At 46.3% G+C, this 18065-nt stretch overlaps 2 pseudogenes; one reads left to right on the top strand and one right to left on the bottom strand.

Annotated features, from left to right (window-relative positions):
• Positions 1–692: 692 nt before the first annotated feature.
• On the bottom strand, positions 693–7572 carry LOC132217338 (ER membrane protein complex subunit 2-like; annotated as a pseudogene).
• On the top strand, positions 7375–9148 carry LOC132216851 (sorting nexin-10-like; annotated as a pseudogene).
• The last annotated feature ends 8917 nt before the right edge of the window (positions 9149–18065 follow it).

The raw sequence follows: 18065 nt of genomic DNA, 5'->3' as shown, positions 1-18065 counted from the left end.
CCCATTCACCCTGAATGTTCTCTGAGAGTAACTTCTGTCTCTGCCTTCTCAGAAACATTTAAGGCCTTCCTACTGCTACCAGGGATGGGAACACAGCCCACATTGCCTGAGGCTAAAAAACTAAAGGGAAAATGGGGAAAGGAGCTTTTTTAAAAGATTGACTAATAACTTGCCTTACCTAAGAAGCACCACCTCCCCCATCTCCTTAAAAAGTGTTTACCAAGGGCAAATATAAATCTTGAAAGTCTTCTCTAAAAATTAATAAAAGGCTTAGCCATCTGAATGAATAAGTTCAACTTATTCCAACTCTTATCAATGAATGTTTTTTGCATTGTTGTACCTGTCTTATGGGTAAAATACTTTATTTATTTATGTTTTTAAATAAATTATTATGGTTTGTTTAACGAGGTGATTTCTACATCAGATTATAGTTCAAAAGCAGTTATATGTGTGTGATCTGAAGAGAATGGTGTACAATCAACAAGACTCTTCTTAAAACTTTCTTCCATGTACTTCCCCCATCTTGCTGTTCAGCAATAAAAGGCATTTTTAGGTTCATATAAACACATCCTTTACAACTGCCTGAACAGAAAATTAGTATGTCAATAGCATGGGCATTCAGTAAATAAGACACAGGCCAGTAAGATCAATTGTGCGGTTGTGAAAGGTAACGGGAAAGAGGTTTGGAAACCTTAAGACTGGGCAATCTGCCATGTTTCCAACATGTCTTCAACGGCCTTTAGAGAGCATGCGGTTTCCTCCTTCCTTCAACCTGCAAACTGATAAGCTCTGTCTATTTGACGAGCTGCCCAACTAGCATATTGTTCTTTTCTGCATTTGCACTTGCTTTTGGGTTAGAAGCAATATGACTTGCTCATATGTAAAGTTCAAACAAAGCTCTCATATTGCTGCTGCTCAGTGTCAATGCCTGTGCAGAACACTTTCTTGAAAGTTCAAGGTATTCAAGTTGACCTTGGGTGTGTTTCACCTCAGTGTACTGCTGACAGTGTACGTGGTTGTGTGCATTAGTCAGTATAAGCCCCTCCGAGGAAAAGGCTGCTTTAGCAGGTCATGTTCTGTTGGGGTCCATCCCCAGCAGGTCCAGGGGTTCCCAAAGGTGTGGACGGAGTCGGCGAAGAATGAAGGACACGGAGGCAGCGTTCAGTTGGTCAGCATGGTCAGGTTCTTTTTTTTATTGTCCTGTTACATCTATATTTATACTATTTGATCCCATAAGCATGCCTCTATAATTACATCATGGTATGTTTCGGGAAACCTTCTACAGTTCCTAGTTTCATTTCCATAATCCTGTCTCTATTTTGTTCTGTTGATTTTAATCTTGTCTAGGTTAATCTCTGTGTTCCACTATAAGGGCTATTCCAAGGTCACTATTCTATTGCTCTACTGATAAACTACAAGGAAGTGACTGAAGGAGATTATCCTACCCAGTAAAGGTTATGTCCTCCCAGCCTCGCTGCTTGCCTTCCCTGGGACTGCCCTGTGTCGGTGGATCTCCAGGGGTATAGGCTTTGGTGCTTTCCCTGGTGGTCAGACCCCTGGGGGATGTGGGCCCAACAAGTCCCAAATTTATTGCCAACAGTCTTAGTCCAAGTTCTTCATAAGTCCTTTCTCGGGGAGGTGGCCCTGGCTAGAACACATAGAGCTAAGAAGGGGAGCAAACATATTAAGAACAGTATGCCAGGTCCCTTGAAACATAAGCTGCACAGATGTTTCTTTCCTGCAGCAACTGTGTCAAGCAGCAAGGGGAGACCGGCTTCGGGCAAATTCCCCCATTTTTATTTTTTAAATGACAGCACAAGTAAATCAGCAGCCACATCTCGGATTGGGTTGTTTAAGACTCGGAAGAAGACTTGTTTGTGATTTTGCTAACAGGTCAGTCCGAGGCTTAACCCTATATCGGCTCCCCACAATGTGCATTGATATGAAGCCCTGCACACCCAGGCCAGGCTTCTTGGTCTCCAACAAATTGTTCTAGACACTCATTCAGTTCCCGAATGGCCTCCACACTTGCCCTGGGCTATTAGAGTGGCAACCTTACGCTTTCCAGGTGCAGTGTTAGTTGGACCTTCATGCAAGATTCCATCATACAGCTGTACAGCATCATCGTATCTTTCCATGGCTTCAAATCTCATGCCAGTTAGTGCTTGACTCTGTGACTGTCCAGAGAACTGTCTTCCCAACTCCTTAGCCAAGCCAAGCCGAGAGTCATCCTGCCCGTAGTCTAGGCTGCACTCATTGCCTGTTCATATAGATCCAAATATCAGCTCCAAGCTTAGTAGCATCTCCATGAATTAGTTCCTGTCCAACTTTCACAATTTCTATTTCATGAGTTTTCATTTTTCCATTTTCTCATTTCCTCTTGCATTTCTTCCTAGGCAACATCATAAAGCTTTGATATCTTCACGATCTTCCCAGAAAATTAATTTCTTCTTAAAATGAAAAGATCAGGTTGCTAGTTGTGCTTGTCTGTATGTCTGCCTCTGCAGGAACTATTTAGAATTGTTTTATTTTTAAAAACCCTCAGTTTAATAGGCTGACAGAAATTAAGAAATATTAACAAAACCTAACCCAATTTCCAGTGCATAACCTGGCAACATTTCTCATGGATAAGATGATGCTAATTTTTGCCAGAGGAATTGGTAACATATCTAAAGGAGGAGTTAATGACATACATAAAACAGATGAGTATTTATATGATTGAAGATATTCTTATGTTTCTAATGAAAATGATTGCAACTGCTAAGGAAAAAACACTTTATTGTTAACACTGTAAAAAAATCACATATTTATTTTAGATGAAGGAGCTTCATGAACCAACGTGTAGAAGAATGGTTTAAGGAAATTAAATATGTATAATCAATTACTCATACTTGCCTTCCTCCCTACTACTTAACTGAAATATCAGTAATTCAAAAATTACTTCCACAACAATCTGATTACATACCATCCAATACGGCAGATGGAAAAGAATATAAGAGCATAAAAATTAAATAAATTTCTTTAAACTCAATACAGTCTATGGCCTGTTTCTGTGGTTAGGTCTGTGCCCCAGGCCCTGGAGGGGAGCTGGGCTGGATGGAGAAAACATGCTGGATGCAGAGGGGGTGGGGAGGGCATCTCTTTGGGAGAGAACAGCTGCCAGCCCAGGCACTGGATCCAGGATTAGAGAAGTGGTAAGGGTGGGGGAGGGCAGGGCCAGACAGTGGTGGACTTAAGAGTGACCTTGCTGACACCTCCCTCTTAGGAGAACCTCCAGGGAGGCTGAGTCCACACTGTGGGTGAGTTGAGGAGACAATCCCTGACCTGAGGGAGGGATAGGGAAAGGGACCAGAGTAGAAATGAGAGCCTAGAGCAGTGGTTCTCAACCTTCTTAATGCCCCGACCCTTTAATACAGTTCCTCATGTTGTGATGACTCCCAATTTCATTGTTACAAATTGAACATAATTAAAGCATAGTGATTAATCACAAAAACAATATGTAATTATATATGTGTTTTCCAATGGTCTTAGGCGACCCCTGTGAAAGGGTCGTTTGACCCCAAAGGGATCACGACCCACAGGTTGAGAACCGCTGGCATAGAGAGTACAGTGAAGGAATACATAGGGTGCAGAGAAACCTTCTAAAGGCTTCCAGATGGCATCTTTTTGGTCACTGGTGCCAGGAAGCCTGGATCCTCCCATTCTTAAGGTATTGTCAGCACCTCCTCAGGAGGCTGGAGGAGCCGTGAGCTACATGCTCCGGGTGGTGAAAAGTGGACTGATCTGTGCATGTTCCTTTGAATACACAACTGTTCAATCCTAGTTGGTTCAGCATCTGACCAGCCCTTTTGGGAAAACAAGGCAGTAACGGGCATGCTCAGAGGACACGTGAAGAGCACATTACACTGTGGAGGTCCTTTATGTAAGATGAACTGTATGTGAGCAAGTGGCTCTCACCCCAGAAGAGGACCCTGCCTCAAGTCTACCACAGCCATCTAAGGTCTTGGTCCCAACCTGAGTCACTCCCATGGGCTCTGCAAGCTCCAAGGACACCCTGCCTCTCTATCCCCTTCTATCAAGCACCCAACACCCACTGCCAGGCTGCTCCTCAGCCTTCATTCAGTGCCTCCTTCCTGTGCATTTACTCCCAATTGCAGCCTGGGGATCAGAAGCCTTGGGGTCCTGGGGAAGCGACATTTTGCATTTCTATGGCGCTTCCTGCTGAAGTGGAAATTGGGGGACCCAGACCGGCCTTGGGAAAGGAGCAGCACCAGTCTCACACCAGTCAGAGCCCTGAAAACCTTGGCCCTCAATCTGGAAACTGAGATGGATCCCTGGACTCTAACCTCTGCGTTACCCTCAACATCCACCTGCTCACCTTTCCCACCCTCCCCCCAGGCTGGAGTTCCTTGAATTTTGTAACCCTCCTCAGATCTGACACAGGGCACCCAACTTCCTTCCTCCTTAGAATCTCCTCCTGCCTTTTCTCCAGCCTTCAGCCTGAACATCCCTCAAACCCTCCCACACCCCCTTGCTCTCTGGACTCCCAGCCCCCAGTGGCTGCTAGTCTCCCTCTCACACTCTCCCAGTGTCCCATTCCCCTTCTCTGAGGCCAACAAGTCCTAAACCTCAGACTCCTGAGCCTCTAGTCACAAGTGCCCCCACATTTATCTGGCTACTTCTATTAGGGTTCCATTCTTCCCCACACCATGGCTGCCACTCCCACCACCAACCCATGTTCTGTTTTCTTCCTTTTTTCTTTAAGTGTTTTGCTGTCTTTTCTCCCCATCTAAGCAAGTGCACATCCCACCATGGACTCCCCAAATCAATATCCCAGGATCAAGGGCACTCATCTGAGTGTTCAAGAATCTTATTCTTTCTTCCCCAAAGCCATCCTGCCTCTCAAGACCACACGCAGGTCTGGAAGAATGGCTTCCTCTTCCTCCCCAACCCTGTCCTCCAGCTCCAGTGACTCTGTCCTCCTAGGGTGGACCTGCACCCCCGACCCCCCACCCCATCCCCATGTTGGAGTCCTCAGTCTCTCCTGAACACTTGCTCCCCTCCCTGGGACCCCAATACTCTGCAGGACTAACTCCTCAGCCTTTGTTCTGCAGACAACCATGGCCTGAGGCAGCAAAGTCTCAGGGAAGAGTAAGCCAGCAAAGATTTTACATGCAGAGCCTCCATGTTAGGTAGCTGTGGGAAGAGTAGGGGTTTGCTAACTCAACAAGTCATATTGCCCCCAAGGTGAGAAGAGAGAAGCTTTATTAAATGCCTACACCAGACCCAGCCAGTTTGCCTGAGTGGATAGAGGGTTGGCCCAAGGACTGAAGGGTCCAGGGTTTGATTCCGGTCTAGGTGCATACCTGGGTTGCAGGCTCTATTCCCAGCCCTGGTCTGGGAGGCAACCAATCGATGTGTCTCCCTCACATGGATGTTTCTCTCTCTCTCTGTCTCCCCTCCTCCCTTCCACTGAAGCTAAAAATCAATGGAAAAATATCCTCGGCTGAGGATTAACAACAACAACAACAAAAATGCCTACGCTATGCCAGATGCTATATGGCACCTTCCCATCTGAGAGAGGCTGGTGGGATCTGGAGAGGGGGACTGGGGTTGCATGCACCAGGCACATGAATTTGCAGAAGTAAGGTGGCCTGGGCCCCAAGTCTTTGGTGGAAGAGCAGGTGTCTTGGTTTGTGAGGGGTGTCTGAAAGGAGGGGCAGGGCACCTGAGTCTTGTAAGTGTCCCTGACTCCTCCCTCTCTTCCTTGCAGGGCTTCTCAATACCACCTTCCTCCTCATGGGCTGTGCTCGTGAATATCGCAAACTTTTAGCAGATTTTCGCTATATTGGGACCATCAGAGTGACTGAGGCCCTCAACGTCTTACAGAAGGCCCAGGTTGCTGGTGCAGAGCCCTCCAGTTGGGGTCCTGCTTGGGGCATCCTATCAGGCCTCCTGCTCGCCTTTAGGGACTGACTATTTAACTGGACCAGACAAACACCCAGACCCTTTCACAAAACCAATAAAGTCATAGAGTTGCCTTTTTGCTTTGTCCTGTGGTCCATGAGGGTTATGGAGGTGTGGAAGGTGTGAGGAGGGCCAAACATGTCCAGGGAGGTGGAGAGGGGGGCAGGCAGTGGGCAGTGCTCATGGTGAAGTGAGCAGGAGCAGGGGGTGGAGGGCGGAGGATCACTGGCAAAGTGACAGTGTCATGCTTAGCAACCAGAAGGAACAAAAACTCTTTGTTTCTTCCTACTTCCTGTGGGGACTTCAGTACTAGCCAGGGTTCAGAATTTAAATCCTCACAAGATCTCAGTGAGATCTTCTTCTTAATGATAGACATGATTGCGTTTATTGCTAAGATGCTTGAGATGGTAAGAACATCAGAGTAGACTATCAAATGGCATGGCATATGGGTTTGTTATCATGTATTTTCTCTTCCCAGTGTCTACAGAATTTTCCTCACCCGACTCTGCAGAACAACCCAGTGGTGTCAGTCTAATGTGTGCTTACACCCTTTGAATACTCCCAGGCCTCCAGCTGGTAAGCTGTAATCACCTCTAAATATGCCTCCAAATAATAAATCAACTTTTGGTTGATTACAGTTAATTTTTCTTAGGTAGTAAAGATGTTTGTTTCTTCTCTTTTTTACACACCGAGAGGCACAGGGTGCCATTTGGTTACTTGATATTAGAGATCAGTGTAGGTCAGTGGTTCTCAGCCAGGGGAGATTGTACCACTTCCTCTCCTTTCTCCCCAGGACATAGGGCCATGTCACAGGAAATGCTCTTCACACTGGGGCGTGGAGGGTTCTACTGGAATCTCCTGGGTAGCGGTCTTGGGATGTTGCTAATCACCCTACATTTCCCAACAAGAACTACTGGCCCCAAACATCACTGTTGAGGAGATGGAGAGCTCTGCTCCTGCCCTGCCCCCAGCAGTCCCAACAGGCGTCCCCTCTCCCTGCTGTTCTCATCTCTCCTGACCCTGTCCACCTCCAGTCCCCTCCTCTTGCATCTTCAGTGTCAATGCTTCTGAACCTACATGTGCTTTTTGTCTAAGGTCAGCCCTAACCTCTCCACAATCCGCCCCTTTCTCTCCTCTTCTAGCAGGGACACTCCACCAGAGGGCGCTCGCGCTCCGGCTTCAGCTTCTGTGGACCTTTCCATGACCTGAGACAAATGAATGCAAGTGTTTTATGGCCACAAACCCAGCCCTCAAATACTCTTCAGATTTGCTCAGGGTGAAGCTCCTGCATCAGACACCAGGTTCCGCAGGGGAGAACCTGACACAGGAACCAAACCGGGACTCAAGTCATTAGGGAGAGGGATAAAGAGTGTAAGCTGGGCAGCCGGCGACGCGGAGCCGCACCTGGTCTGGGCGGCGCGGGGCCGCGGCCCGGACAGCGGAAGCCAGTGGCCCGGCGGCGGGGCTGCGCGCGGGCGCGAGGAGCGCAGGGCTGCGCTCGCGTGCGCTCCTGGGCGTTCGCCGCCGCTGCCGCGCCTTTGAGTCAGCAAACTCCGCTGCGCGCCGGCCTCCCCGCGCGGCCGCCTGGAGCCGCCGCGGATCCATCCTGTTATGCTGAAGATGCTTCCAGAAGAACAGAAAGAGGAGTTCGTGAGTGTCTGGGTGCGGGATCCTCGGATTCAGAAGGAGGACTTCTGGCATTCCTACATCGACTATGAAATCTGTATTCATACCAATAGCATGTGTTTTACAATGAAGACGTCCTGTGTACGAAGGAGATACAGAGAATTTGTGTGGCTGAGACAGAGACTCCAGAGTAATGCATTGCTGGTACAACTGCCAGAGCTTCCGTCTAAAAACCTGTTTTTCAACATGAACAATCGCCAGCATGTGGACCAGCGGCGTCAGGGTCTGGAAGATTTCCTCAGAAAGGTCCTACACAACGCGCTCCTGCTTTCAGACAGCAGCCTGCACCTCTTCTTGCAAAGCCATCTGAACGCAGAAGACATCGAGGCGTGCGTTTCTGGGTAGACTAAGTACTCGGTAGAGGAAGCCATTCACAAGTTCGCCTTGATGAACAGACGCTTCCCTGAAGAAGATGAAGCCGGAGAACAAGAAAACAACATAGATTATGGTTCAGAAAGTTCATCCTCCGGGTTTGGCCACAGCAGCGATGACAGCAGTTCACATGGGTGTAAAATGAGCACGGCTCTGCAGGAATCCTGAAAAAGAATTCTAACATGACCATCTTAGGAACAGCAAATTATGTCCAGTCATAGAGGAGAAAGCCCGCTCATGATCTATTTTTACCTAAAGCTCACTGTCATGATAGTAGGCACTTAAATTCTTCAAGACGTTGGGTTGTTTACTCATGCTGTTTTCATGTTGTCTTACTTTGGCTAAGCTTCCGGAAAAAGCTAAAGGCCTGTGATTGCAACTCTCTCCTATACAGGCCAACATTATTGGTAAAACAAGATCCTGCTCCCAAATGACATGGTGTATGTGTTTCAAAAAACAACAACCTGGTTGCTTTTCCTGAATTTGAAAATATAGGTAAATAGTTAGCATTTGAAATCCAGACCGTGGATTCCTTTTTGAATCAACGGGGCAGTGTTAGCGTAAACACAGCATGTATGAGCTTAACCACTCTGAAGACTGACAACCTAGACGAGACGGCCTCGCTCAGACATGGGGCTGATATTTTGTGGGTACCTCCCCCGCACCGGGAAGACACTTTGCTTTTGGGTATTCGGACTCTTTGAAGAGAGTTTAACCTTGCCAGTATTCTGTTTCACACTTAGATGGGAAAAGTATCCTGGGAACAGAGACATGCTAAAATAATGTTTACATCCCAGACAAAACAGAAACCGTGCCAGTGTCTTTGCTTAGACTTGCAGTATGTAGATTAAGAAATACAGTCTCATTGTCCAAAAGTCAGCTTTAACACATGGTTTCTGGAGACAAATCATCTGTTTTCATTATCTTTGTGAAATTGGAATTACAGGTTAATGATTTATTTTCTGACTAAATGTGCAGTTTCCTATCCGTAGATAACTTTGTCAGTGGTGGTGACTTGTTACTGATCTTTAAGTTAGAAGTAGGCTCTTATAAAAGTAAATTTAGTGTTATCAGTAAGTATTCCCATAATTTAGAAAAGGATATAAAAATTAATTATTCATTTTTTAAAAAAGCCTTTTCATTTTAGGTAGCTTCCAGAGGATTGGTGTAACTTAAAATAATTCAATACAATCTTTTTTTTTTTTTTTAAATGGCCCAAAGAGAAAACGTCTTAAACTACATTGAACTTCAACTTTCAGATGAGACAGCACTTTCTTGAGACAATTACCCAAGCTTCTTCCCTGTCGAATGGTACAAAATATTCCTGAAACTAACAGCAAGGTATTTTCACATACCTGGGGTAACTTGTTGCTTTAATTAAATGTTACCTCACCTCATCTCCACTAGGAGTTTAAAAGTTACTGTATTATTAAAAAGTCTTTGAAATGCTTGTAACTAAGAAGCAATAGAAAAAAAATTAAATTTAGAATAAGAATGATTCCATACTTTCTCCTTTTTCATTTTTGTTTGGTCTAAAACATTATTGAACTTATGTAAAAATTCTGATTTAATGTATTGGGTCTTATTACTTTATCACCTAGGACTCATTATCTTAATACAGAAATAAAGAGGCTTAGCAATTTCTTTTTATCTGGCCAACACGTAAAGTTTACCATCCTATCATTTAAGAGCGGATCCCAGCTCCTTGGCGACATGTATTTGAATCACATTATTTCTGTTTTTCAGCAGGTTTGAAAAGGATGTATATATGCTACCAGTTGTCATATTATTTTTAGATGATGTAAACAGCCATCAAAATGGATATTAAGTAATGCCTGATACTGTGGTATGCAGACTTCACAAGATCACTGTTTTCACAATAAACATAAAAAAAAAGAAGAAAAAAAAAAAGAGTGTAAGCTGGGCACTGAGGCCCCTGGTGTCCTCTCCCCGTGAGTGGTGAATATACCACTGCTTTTTATCACTCATCTACTGATGGGCACTTGGGTTGCTCCCATATCTTGGCTATTGAATATAATGCTGCAGTGAACATGGAGGTGCATATGTTCTTTCTTATTAGTGTTTTGGATTTCTGTGAATATATACCCAAAAGTGGAATTGCTGTGTCATAGGTGGTTCCATTTTTAATATTTTTTGTGAACATTTTAAAAAATTGTATTGCTTTTTAAAGAGAGAGAGAGAGAGAAGCATCAATGTGAGTGAGAAACATCTATCGGTTCCCTCCCATATGCACCCAAACTGGGTATTGATCTGCAACCTCAGTGTGCGCCCTAACCTGGAATCTAACACAACACATGTGGGTGTACAGGGCGATGCTCCAACCAACCAAGTCACACAGGCCAAGGCTCATTTCTAATTTTTTGAGGACCCTCCATAATGGTTTTGATGGTGGCTACGCCAATCTGCATTCCCACCAACAGCGTACCAGGGTTCCCTTTTCTCCACAGCTTCTCCAACATTCGTTGTTTGGTGTTTATTGCTGATAGCCTTTCTGACAGGTGTGAGGTGATATCTCCTTGTGGTTTTCATTTGCATTTGTCCAATGGACATCCTTTCACATGTCCATTGGCCACCTGTGTCTTCTCTTTGGAAAAGTATCTATTCATGTCCTTTGTCCATGCCTTGATTGGATTGTTTAGGTTTTTTTGGTGTTGAGTTTTATAAGTTCCTTATAAATTTTGGATAAGCAGCCCTTTTCAGATTTATCAGCTAACATGTCCTCCTATTCAGTAGGTTGTCTTTTGTTGTTGTTGATGGTTTCCTTTGCTGTGCAAATACATTTTAGTTTGATGTAGTCCCATTTCTTTATTTTTTTTCTTTTGTTTCCCTTGCCCGAGGCAATGCATCAGAAAAAAAATATGTCCAAGATTTTACTATCTATGTTTTCTTCTAGGATTTTTATGTTTTTGAGTCTAACATTTAAGTACTTAATCCATTTTGAGTTTATTCTTGTGTATGGTGTAAGAAGATGGTCTAGTTTCATTTTTTTGCATGTATCTATCCAATTTTGCAAGCACCATTTATTGTTTATACATGTTTACAACATTGTATGTTCTTGCCTACTTTGTAGAATATTAATTGACTATAAAGTCATGGGTTTATTTTCGGGCTCTCTATTAAATTACACTACTTAGGGAAATGTTTCTCAAACTCTTAGTGCTTTTGAGAATTACCTGAGGTGTTTTTTGATAGGAGATTCCTGGACTCCATGTTCTCATGGCCAAGCCTGAGGTAAATGGGGTGGTGGTGGAGATGTGCTGCCCTCTGGTGGTAAAAGCTACAAGGTCTGGCAAAGGGATGGGTGTCATTCTAATTTTGGGAAGGAAGGAAGGTTGAGAAGAGTGATTCTATCTACAACATGAACCTTTGTTAGATGTAGAAGACCTCACCATGAATCCTTGCATTTAAAATAAATATTTGTTCAATGACTCTCAAATCCCCTTACCTTGATGCTTCACCTGTGTGCAGAGACCCATCACACACACACACACACACACACACACACACACACACAACCCTCAAGGAACCTTCATGGTCATGGACAGCACCAAGAAGGCAACAGGAGCAGAGCAAAGAGAGTGAATGGCACCAAAGATGTCCCTGGGCAGTCAGCTCAGAATCTGCTCTGAGGGCTGAGATGGGGCTGGGGAAGGGGCAGCACCTGCAGAAAGTGGGGAGGGTACTGGGGAGTGGGTACTGCTGTCCAGGAAGGAGCACCATTCCCAACACAGCACACATCTCTCTGCAGCCCTATGGATACAGAGGGGCCTGGGCCTGGCTGTCCCTGCCTCATCCCAACACCAGCCCTGAACCAGGTGCTGAATTTGCAGTCTGCCTCCCAAGTGGATAGAATGAAGTTGATGGTGACAAACAAAAACTTAAAAGCTTGTCCTCAAAAAATAAGAAAATGTCCATGCACTTTCTGTCAAATTCCCAAGATATTCGCTCCTGACATCTAAATTAGCAGGAAGTTCCATCATTCCCTGGGTTCCTGCCCCACAGGTCCACTTGCAGACACACAGGGTGATAACAATTGTCCCTGCATCTCTCCTTGTTCAGCTGCTGCCACCTCCTGGCAGGTGATGGTAATCAGGACATGGAGCCTGAGAGCCTGGTCCCACAGCTGACCAGGGAGGCAGGACTGGGCCTCCACAGTGGTGGGGTCAGGGGCAGCAATGACCATTCTGCAGCCCTGGGGGGACGGGGTAGTTGGGCAGACAGAGCTGCCTGAGGGTGAGGGGGACAAAGAGTTGATGCAGGACTGAGGGGGGAAGGACTGAGGCCTGAGCTGGGAGCCCTGAAGGGGAGGTAATGGAATGTTCGCAGGGAAAAGGCTGGATTCTGCAGAGGAAATGCTCTGGCGCACTGACTCAGCTGCAGGCACTAAGCAGGCTGTGTGCCTCCTGCCGGCCCTCATCTCACAGCTCCCACCTCCAGGATTACGGGGCTCTCTCCTCACGTCCACCTGCCCTCCCTCACCTGGGCTCCTTCATGGTCTACTCTACATGACGGGGCTCTAGGTCAGGGAGGTCCTCACTCTCCCACTTCCTGGGTCCTGATCTGAAGTTGATGGCAGAGCCCAACACCACCTGCTCCCTCAGGTCCTGAGCAGACCTCTCTCTTGAGTGCCATCATTTGGACACTTTCTCCTTTTTATGGTGGCCAGCTGCTTTCCAGCTCTTAGGGAATGTGTGACTCTGTGTACAGGGATGAGTAACAGAAATGGGCAGAGAGAACTTGCATTAGTGTTCACAGAAGATGATCTCTCTGAACCTTTTAAAGCTTAAAATCATAGGGGTGTCTATAAAATCAACATTTTGAGATGAAACACAAAGGTGGCTTTCACCATTTCCTTAAGAGGACAACTGCCCAAAAGGATATTAATAATGAACTAGAAATACATGCATCACACTTACTGGTAAAGCAAACTTATTTCTTTGCCCTTAAAAGAGCATTCCAGTGGATTATCTTCATGTTCACCACGTAGAAAGGGATTGCCTTTCAGTCAGTGTGTCTTCCCACCATCCTGAAGCAGCTGGCTATCTATAACTGTTGTGACCAATAGAAGTGACCCTTTCTCCTTTTAACACACGTCTAGAGGCAACTCCTGAGCCCTCTCCCAGTGCCCACCACCTGCAACCATGTTATGGGGCACCACGTTGCCCTACTGTCTCTGTGTCTGTGAGGGCACCGGACGGGTGTGCCCTCAGCACCATCCTACAGCCACGGTGCCAACCACACTGGAACCCTGTGCAACTTACTCGGGTCACATCCAAACACTTGGGGTCTTTCTGGAAGCAGAATCCCTGCTCCAAGGCACTCACCCCCGCCACCTATCCTCCAGAGCAATAGCAGGAATGCGGGGCCTGTGCCCGCCAGAGCCCGAGCTGTATCCAGTGCATCCAATGTGATACCCAGTCATACCTGGTCCCATGGACCACCTGCCGAGATGCAGCCCTACTAGCACTGCCATTCCGGACACGTGGCGGACACTGAGGCTTGGAGGTGCTTTCCCACGTTCTGATCCCATCACCGGGCCCTTCTCTCCCATTCCTGGAGGGTTATGTGAGGCAGAGGTTTTGGTCTGGTCCACACTGAGAATGGAGTGTGAACCAGAACCTCAAGATCGCTTTTCTGAGCGCAGAGGGACCCCTCCCTGTCCTCAGGGCACTTACCCAGATCAGCAGAGCTTCCACCATCCGAGGAGCCCCCAGGCCCCAGTAGCAGGGAGACTGTGCTGAGCGCTCAGGCAATGAGAAATGAGCCCGAGGTTTGACGAGCAACCGTTCTTCTTCCAGAGCCCAGCAGTGAGGGCAGCATGTGGAGGCCATTGGCGATGAAGCCCCAGGTGAGAAATGGGGCAGTCCCTCCCTCTTGCCCTGGGAGGCCTCTGAACAGAAGTCTTCGCTCCTGTAGGGAGGATGTTATCTGTCTCCTTGATCCTTGTCTGCTGACCCCCCGCTGCGGGGACCACACCAGCCCAGGCCCCAACCCTCAGCTGGTTGAGGACTCAACTCCAGGGCCTCGGGCTGGATCTGAGTCCACAGCAGAGGCCACTAATGGGGCCCATTTTCCACTAAGGACACCCACCTGCCTGTGCCCCCACAACCACCCAAAAGTCCAGCCCCTCCAGGCACCTCTGGAGACTCGAGTCCCAAGGCCTCTGTGAGAACCCAGGAGGCGATCAGCCAGGACCTTTGGACATGAACTCTCAAAACCCTTGTCATCCCCTGCCTGCCCCCTCCCTCCTTGCCAGGAAGGCTCGCCTGCCCCATTTGCTTTATTAGCATAGAGACTGTCATATTCAATCTTGCTAAAACTCACACAGTAAAACTGGTCTGCATAAGGATTTTCAGCTTTGGACAACATCCCTGGTCTCTATCCAGTAGGTACCAATAGTTCACCCAGAGTTCTGACAACCTGAAATACCTCCAGATGTTATCAACTATGTCTGGAAGGAAAAATCAATACAGTTGAGAACCACTGAACTAGACCTAAATATTGTATATGGCTCAATCTAAAATAGGAGATGATGAATGAGAAAATTTGAGAAAGACCTTATATGCAACACAATGCTATTTCAATAAATACAAAATAATATTTCAGGCAGAATACAGGTAATCAGAAACGAGCTAAGAGGTCCTTTGGACACTTTCATTTTCTGCTCTTTCCTCCAAAGCATCTTTAAATACTTTCAAACATAAATCTCATGGTTTTCCTAGTTATACAGCCAGGAAATACAGCTGCAAACAGAGCAGCCACTTGTCTTTTGGAGCTCACTTTCTAAAAAGTGTGGAGACAGAAGATAAAAAAGTAAGCAAATATATCCTGTCAGTTGAGGGTATGGGTTATAAAGAAAAAAATAATTTGTTTCTTCTTCGGAGCAGACATTGGCATGTGGGGTGGAAAAATGCCTTGTTAGGTAAGATAGTCCTGAGCTTTTGCCATAATTTTTATCTCTCCCTCCATACTGAGTTCTGGAGGGCCTATCGAGTCACTGCTGAAGCCAAAATACCCCCACAATAGACACACACACACACACACACACACACACACACTTCAAATGCTCTATGAGTAGCAGGGATGGGCGGCGAGTGGGATATGGGGAGGGGTGACAGTGCCATCCCCAGTTGAGAAAACTTATAAATCTTTAATATTTTATTTCCAGGTGTTATGGCATTCTCCTTAGGGAGTGGAAGGCTTCCAGGGAAAATGAACAGGTCTGTGACCCACCCGTGATCACCAGGCAAGGATCTGAATAAAGAGGACCTTTCCTTCATTTGCTCTTTTTCTGCCCATGGGAATTTTGTCTTAGCAGAAATTCACCTGAAACTCGAAGTCCACTCTTTCCTGGAGCACACAGGGAAAATATTATGTCTAAATTATCCCATCCCCAGCCCTACTTCTGAGGAAAAGCAGTTGCGGTGGGGACAATATTAACAGAAAAGGGTGAGAGTCACAAGAACCCCTGTCCTGCCAGGACAGTACTGGCTGTCCTCACACTGCCTCTGGAAACAGGGAACCATGGACAGCTCCAGCCTCTCTCCCTCTGCAAATGCAGGTAAGGACCCAAGAAAACAGAAAATGGGACCAGCTGCTGTCCACACAAATATGAGCAAGGAAGGCACAACCATGGGCAGTGGACACCTGGTGGGTGTAACTTCTCAGCTCCTCCCCCAGTGTCCTGAGCCCTCCTGCCCTCTTCAGCCCAGGCTTTGGAGAAAAAGCACCCACAAAACACAGCAACTCTTCAGAAAAGCCACATCTGTTGCATCTTATCTCCCCCATGACCTTCCTCTCACCTGCTCCTTGTCATCCCTAGTCCACACATACTGTAGCCTCATGATCTTGGTACATCAAGACTTGCCCTTGCCAGGCCAGCATGGCTCAGTGGTTGAACGTCGACCTATGAACCTGGTTCATAGGTCACAGCTTAATTCCCTGTCAACACACAAGCCTGGGTTTCAGGCTCAATCCCCAGTGTGGGGCATGCAGGAAACAGCCGATCAATGATTCTCTCCCATCATTGATGTTCTATCTCTCTCTCCCTCTCCTTTCCTCTTTGAAATCAATAAAAATGTTTTTGTTTTTTTTAAAGACTTGCTGAGAGAAACCAAGATGGCGCCATAGGTAAACACCGGAAATTGCTGCCTCGCACAACCACTTCAAAAATAAAACTAAAAGACAAAACGGACATCATCCAGAACCACAGGAAGGCTGGCTGAGTGGAAATTCCACAACTAGAAGGAAAGAGAAAAGCACACTGAGACTCAGAGGAGGTGCGGAAGTAAAGTGCAGAGATACAGAGGCGCACACAGAAAGGGCTGGCAACTGAGGACATGGTTGTCTTTTTCAATCAGGAGGGAGTCTCAAGCTCCTGACTGCTCTGAACTCCAGTTCCGGGTGAGTCTCTGGGGACCCAGACTCATATGGGGAGAAACTGGACTGTCTGGCATCAGTCGGAACTTGTGGACGGCTTTCTCTCAGAGGTGCTTACAGCGATTACCTGGACACTGAGACGCGGGGCCTCTTAGGGTAGGACTGAGGATCAGCCATAGCTGTTTGCTCTGCCCTGTTGATTCCCTGAGACCCCGCCCCACCCAAGCTGTGCACAGAGGCTTTTGCATTTGAAAATCCTGGCCCTTTGCAATCTGAAAATTACCTAACAAACTGCAGCTGGGTCAGACAGACCTAGAATTTCCAAAAGAAGGCCCAAGGCCCCACAGCACCTTGCATTGCTTCACAGTTGGGCCTCATCTGGGCACCTCCAAACCCCCAAAAAAGAAGAGGAATCTACAGATCTCTCCATAGCTCCTGCTGGGTAGCCTCAGGCAGAGGCTAAATTAGCACCTCCTTAGAGATCCAAGAGCCAGTGTACGCAGTGGTCAGAGTGGGACCATCCAGATTACAACTCCTCAGATCCATAAGGGACACACTCAGGGGGCAGACTCAGTGAGCACCAAAGCCCCACTGAAGCAAGTCTTGCCCTAGAAGGGTTTCTCCAGCACAGAAGTTCTCCCACTGAAGACACAGCTGATTCTCATAGCCAAATGGTCTGGAGGTCAATTCCACCCAGTGATACCTACAACAGTCAAGGCTTAACTACAACAAGACTGTGCACAAAGCCCACAAAGGGGTGCACCAAGAGTGTCCACCTCAGGTAATTGGGGAGGCTGAGCCCCTGGGCCCTATAGGACACCTAGCACAGAAAGCCACTCTATCAACACAGGGAAGCATAAAAAATGCAGAGACAAAGAAACAGGTCACAAATGACAAAAGTAAAGGAAAGCAAACTACTGGATATAGAGTTCAAAACCACACTTATAAGGTTTTTCAAGAATTTTCTAGAAACCGCCGATAAATTTAGTGAGACCCTCAAAAAGTCTGGTGAGACCGCTGATAAATGTAGTGAGACCCTCAATAAGTCTAGTGAGACCCTCGATGTTATGAAAAAGGACCAACTAGAAATTAAGCATACACTGACTGAAATAAAGAATATTATACAGAGTTCCAACAGCAGACTAGAGGATCGCAAGAATCAAGTCAAAGATTTGAAATACGAAGAAGCAAAAAACACCCAACTGGAAAAACAAAAAGAAAAAAGAATCCAAAAATATGAAGATAGTGTAAAGAACCTCTGGGACAACTTCAAGCGTACCAACATCCGAATTATGGGGGTGCCAGAAGAAGAGAGAGAGCAAGATATTGAAAACCTATTTGAAGAAATAATGACAGAAAACTTCCCCTTCCTGGTGAAAGAAATAGACTTACAAGTCCAGGAAGCGCAGAGAACCCCAAACAAAAGGAATCCAAAGAGGACCACACCAAGACACATCATAATTAAAATGCCAAGAGCAAAAGACAAAGAGAGAATCTTAAAAGCAGCAAGAGAAAGACAGTCAGTTACCTATAAGGGAGTACCCATACGACTGTCAGCTGATTTCTCAACAGAAACTATGCAGGCCAGAAGGGAGTGGCAAGAAATATTCAAAGTTATGAATAGCAAGAACCTACAACCA

This window comes from Myotis daubentonii, chromosome 15, assembly GCF_963259705.1.
Source record: "Myotis daubentonii chromosome 15, mMyoDau2.1, whole genome shotgun sequence".
NCBI classification, from domain to species: domain Eukaryota; kingdom Metazoa; phylum Chordata; class Mammalia; order Chiroptera; family Vespertilionidae; genus Myotis; species Myotis daubentonii.
The sequence above is the reverse complement of the archived record's forward strand: the minus strand, read 5'-3'. Positions and strand labels throughout refer to the sequence as shown.